A 6,300-nucleotide genomic window follows, 5' to 3' on the forward strand; every position below is an offset into this window, starting at 1 on the left:
TCACTATTTGCAGATGATATGATAGTATACATAGAAAGACCTAAAGCATCCAGTAGAAAATTACTGGAAGTTATTAGGCAATATAGCAAGGTATCAGGCTACAAAATCAATGTACAAAAATCAGTGGCATTTCTTTATGCAAACATTAAATCTGAAGAAGAAGACATCCAGAAATCACTCCCATTTACTGTTTCAGCAAAATCAATCAAATACCTAGGAATAAAGTTGACCAAAGAAGGGAAAGACTTGTATGCTGAAAACTATGAGTCGCTACTCAAGGAAATAGAAACTGATACCAAGAAATGGAAAGATATCCCATGCTCATGGACTAGAAGAATAAATATCATCAAAATGAATATTCTCCCCAGAGCCATATACAAATTTAATGCAATACCCATCAAAGTTCCACCAAGCTTCTTTAAGAGAATAGAACAAACACTACAATCAATTATATGGAACCTGAAAACACCTAGAATTGCCAAAACCATCATGAGGAAAAGAAACAGAAATGGAGGCATCACACTCCTAGACCTTAAACTATATTATAAAGCCATCATCATCAAAACAGCATGGTTCTGGGACAAAAATAGGCACACAGACCAGTGGAACAGAATTGAAAGCCCAGCAATAAATCCCAACACCTATGGGCATCTAATCTTTGATAAGGGGTCCCAAAGGATTAAATGGAAAAAGGAGGCTCTCTTCAATAAATGGTGCTGGGAAAACTGGGTTGAAACTTGCAGAAGAATGAAATTGAACCACTTTATCTCACCAGAAACAAAAATCAACTCCAAATGGATCAAAGACCTAGATGTCAGACCAGAAACAATCAAATACTTAGAAGAAAAGATTGGTAAAACACTATCCCACCTACACCTCAAGGACATCTTTGATGAATCAAACCCAATTGCAAGGAAGACTAAAGCAGAAACAAACCAATGGGACTACATCAAATTGAAAAGCTTCTGCACATTCAAAGAAACTATTAAACAAACAGAATGGGAGATATTCACAAGCCAGACATCAGACAAGAAACTAATCACCAAAATATATAAAGAGCTCAGCAAAATTAGCACCAAAAAAGCAAATGACCCCATCCAAAAATGGGCAGAGGATATGAACAAAACATTCACCTCAGAGGAGATCCAAAAGGCTAACAAACATATGAAAAACTGCTCTAGGTCACTGATTGTCAGAGAAATGCAAATTAAGACAACACTAAGATACCACCTCACTCCTGTAAGAATGGCATACATCAAAAAGGACAGCAGCAACAAATGCTGGAGAGGATGTGGGGACAGAGGAACCCTTTTACATTTAAGGTTGGAATGTAAATTGGTACAGCCTCTGTGGAGAGCAGTCTGGAAAACTCTCAGAAGGCTAGACATGGACCTTCCATATGACCCAGTAATTCCTCTCCTGGGGTTATACCCCAAGGACTCCATAACACCCAAGCAAAAAGAGGTGTGAACTCCTATGTTCATAGCAGCACAATTCATAATAGCTAAAACCTGGAAGCAACCCAGGTGCCCAAAAACAGATGAGTGGCTGAGAAAGCTGTGGTATATATACACAATGGAATACTATGCAGCTATCAAGAACAATGAACCCACCTTCTCTGACCCATCTTGGACAGAGCTAGAAGGAATTATGTTAAGTGAGCTAAGTCAGAAAGATAAAGATGAGTATGGGATGATCCCACTCATCAACAAAAGTTAAGTAAGAACATCTGAAAGGGAAACTAAAAGCAGGACCTGATCAAATTGTAAGTAGGGCACCAAACTAAAAACCTAGTGGTGAGTGGTAGACATGCAGCTTCCTGGGCCAGTGGGGGGTGGGAGTGGGCGGGAGGGATGGGTCACAGTCCTTTGGTGGTGGGAATGGTGTTTATGTACACTCCTAGCAAAATGTAGACATGTAAATCAGTATTTAATTAATATGAGAGAGGGAAAATCAGTTGTATGTCTCAAAGTTTCTCAAAACACAAACTGAATCTTTTTAATATATAGGCTGTGTATTTGATATGCGGACTCTCTCAAAAGCCTAGACCAAGTAGATTAGAAGCATCCAATAGCACAGCTATATACAAGATACTGGATACTGTACAGCAAACCATAACAAAAGGACTTTTCAAAGTTAACCCAATTACCAAATAATGTGATGATAACATTAACTATCCATTGTCTTTTTGAATCCTATGACAACAGGAACCTCACATCTCCACTATAGAGCCTCTACTTCCCCCAGTCCTGGAACCCTTGGATAGGGCCCACTTTCCTGTATCTGTCTCCCAATCCATACCAAATAATATTGCATCAACTGACCACAACCTAATCAACGCAACGATTGCCACCTCAACATGCTTCACTTCAGACTGTGTCCAGAGACTTCACCTGTGGAATGACAACCCTTCAGCTTCATTACTCAGGTGAGACCTTTCCTTTTATAGTACACTCTAATTTCATCTCAGGTGGTTCACCTTCTAACAAAATCCCATAACCTAGATATACACCAGTTTCTGTGAGAGAGAGCTTATGTTCACACGTATCCATAAACTACTACAAAATATATACCTGAAAGCAGAAGTACACTAGAGTTTGCAGTGAGTACCTCCCTAACACTTCCTCTCCACTATTCCAAGCTTGGGATCTATAATTGCTCAACAATTTGTTTGGCTTCGTATGTTAACTCTCTTTTCAATCACCAGGTTCCAGATGCCACCAGGATGCTTGCCAGGCTTCCCTGGATTGAATACCCCACCAATGTGTCCTGGAGCTCAGCTTCCCCAGAGACACACCCTACTAGGGAAAGAGAGAGGCAGACTGGGAGTATAGACCGACCAGTCAACGCCCATGTTCATCGGCGAAGCAATTACAGAAGCCAGACCTACTACCTTCTGCAACCCTCAATGACCCTGGGTCCATGCTCCCAGAGGGATAGAGAATATGAAAGCTATCATGGGAGGGGTTGGGTTAAGGAGATTGGGTGGTGGGAATTGTGTGGAGTTGTACCCCTCCTACCTTATGGTTTTGTTTGTTAATCCTTTCTTAAATAAGAAATTTAAATATATATATATAGGCTATGACATTACATAATGATTAGAGGGTCAATCAGCCAAGAAGACTTAACAATCATTAACATCTATGCACCCAATGAGGGACCATCTAAAGATGTCTAGCACTTATTGAAAGAATTTCAAAAATACATCAATAGTAATACAATAATAGTGGGAGACTTCAATACCCCACTCTCACACTTAGACAGATCAACAAAGCAGAGAACCAACAAAGATACAAGAGAATTGAATGAAGAGATTGACAGACTAGACCTCTTGGACATTTTCAGAGTCCTTCACCCCAAAAAACTGGAATACGCCTTCTTTTCAAATCCACACAACACATACTAAATGATAGACCACATGTTAGGCCACAAACACAGCTTCAATAAATTCAAGAACATTGAAATCATCACAAGTATCTTCTCAGACCACAGTGGAGTAAAACTAACATTTAACAACATACAGAAAATTATTAAAAGACACAGAATCTGGACACTAAACAACATACTCCTTAAGAACCACTAGGTCAGAGACTCACTCAAGCAGGAAATTCAAATGTTCCTGGAAACTAATGAAAATGAAGATACAACCTATCAAAATATTTGGGACACAGCTAAAGCAGTACTGAGAGGGAAACTTATAGCCATACAATCACATATTAAACACCAAGAAGAAGCTCAAATGAAAGACCTTACTGCACACCTCAAGGACTTAGAGGAACAAAGGAACCCGAAAGCATCCAGAAGGACAGAAATCACTAAAGTTCGAGCAGAAATAAACAACAACGAAAATAAAAGAACCATACAAAAGATCAATGAAGCCAAATGTTGGTTCTTTGAATGATTAAACTAAATTGACAAACCCCTAGCCAGACTCACCAAAGAAAAAAGAGAGAAAACTCAAATTAATAGAATTGTAAATGATGGAGGAGATATGACAACTGACACAACAGAAATCCAGAGAATCATGTGAAACTACTATAAAGAACTATACGCCACCAAGCTAGAGAATCTGTAAGAAATTGAACAATTCCTAGAAGCATATGCCCTTCCAAAACTGAACCAAGAAGAACTACAAAATCTAAATGCACCAATCACAGACCAAGTAACTGAAACTGTTATTAAGAACCTCCACAACAACAAAAGTCCTGGACCAGATGGCTTTGCAAATGAATTCTACAGAACTTTCAGGAAACAGTTAGTACCCATACTCTTAAGCTTTTCCATAAGATTGAAGAAACAGAAATACTTCCTTCCACCTTCTTTGAAACCAACATTACCCTGATACCAAAAGCTGATAGGGACAGAATAAAAAAGGAAAACTACAGACCAATGTCTCTGATGAACATAGATGCCAAAATATTAAACAAGATCTTGGCCAACCGGATACAGCAACATATCAAAAAGATTGTTCATCACGACCAAGTGGGATTCATTCCAGGAATGCAAGGCTGGTTCAACATCCAAAAGTCAATCAATGTCATTCACCACATCAATAAAAGCAAAGCCAAAAACCACATGATTATTTCCATAGATGCAGAGAAAGCCTTTGACAAAATCCAAGACACATTCATGCTCAAAACTCTACAAAAAATGGGAATAGATGGGAAATTCCTCAAGATAGTGAAGTCTATATATAGCAAACCTACAGCCAACATCATACTCAATGGACAGAAGCTTAAAGCATTCCACTCAGATCGGAGACTAGACAGGGCTGTCCACTGTCACCGTTACTCTTCAACATAGTATTGGAAGTTCTTGCCATAGGAATCAGGCAAGAGAAAGAAATCAAAGGGATACAGATTGGAAGGGAAGAAGTCAAGCTCTCACTATTTGCAGATGATATGATAGTATATATAGAAAAACCTAAAGAATCCAGCAGAAAATTACAGGAAGTTATTAGGCAATATAGCAAGATATCAGGCTACAAAATCAATGTACAAAAATCAGTGGCATTTCTTTATGCAAACACTAAATCTGAAGAAGAAGACATCCAGAAATAACTCCCATTTACTGTTTCAGCAAAATCAATCAAATACCTAGGAATAAAGGTGACCAAAGAAGTGAAAGACTTTTTTACTGAAAAATATGAGTCGATACTCAAAGAAATAGACTGATACCAAGAAATGGAAAGATATCCCATGCTCATGGATTGGAAGAATAAATATCATCAAAATGAATATTCTCCCCAGAGCCATATACAAATTTAATGCAATACCCATCAAAGTTCCACCAAGCTTCTTTAAGAGAATAGAACAAACACTAAAATGATTTTTCTGGAATATGAAAACACCTAGAATTGCCAAAGCCATCTTAAGGAAAATAAACAGCAATAGAGGCACCACGATCCCAGACCTTAAACGATATTATAAAGCCATCATCATCAAAACAGCATGGTTCTGGAACAAAAATAGGCACACAGACCAGTGGAACAGAATTGAAAGCCCAGAAATAAATTCCCACACCTACGGACATCTAATCTTTGATAAGGGGCCCAAAGGATTAAATGGAAGAAGGAGACTCTCTTCAATAAATGGTGCTGGGTAAACTGGGTTGTAACATGCAGAAGAATGAAATTGAACCACTTTATCTCACCAGAAACAAAACTGGATCAAAGACCTAGATGTCAGACCAGAAACAATCAAATACTTAGAGGAAAACATTGGTAAAACACTTTCCCACCTACACCTCAAGGACATCTTTGATGAATCAAACCCAATTGCAAGGAAGACTAAAGCAGAAACAAACCAATGGGACTACATCAAATTGAAAAGCTTCTGCACATCCAAAGAAACTATTAAACAAACAAAGAGACCCTCACAGAATGGGAGATCTTCACATGCCATGCATCAGAGAAGAAACTAATCACCAAAATATATAAAGAGCTCAGCAAACTTAGCACCAAAAAAGCAAATGACCCCATCCAAAAATGGGCAGAGGATATGAACAAAACATTCACTACAGAGGAGATCTATAAGGCTAACCAACATATGAAAAACTGCTCTAGGTCACTGATTGTCAGAGAAATGCAAATTAAGACAACACTAAGATACCACCTCACTCCTGTAAGAATGGCAGACATCAAAAAGGACAGCAGCAACAAATGCTGGAGAGGTTGTGGGGACAGAGGAACCCTTTCACATTGCTGGTGGGAATGTCACTTGGTAAAGCCTCTGTGGAGAGCAGTCTGGATAACTCTCAGAAGGCTAGACATGGACCTTCCATATGACTCAGTAATTCCTC

The sequence above is a fragment of the Erinaceus europaeus genome, chromosome 16, assembly GCF_950295315.1.
Source record: "Erinaceus europaeus chromosome 16, mEriEur2.1, whole genome shotgun sequence".
Classification (NCBI taxonomy): Eukaryota; Metazoa; Chordata; class Mammalia; order Eulipotyphla; family Erinaceidae; genus Erinaceus; species Erinaceus europaeus.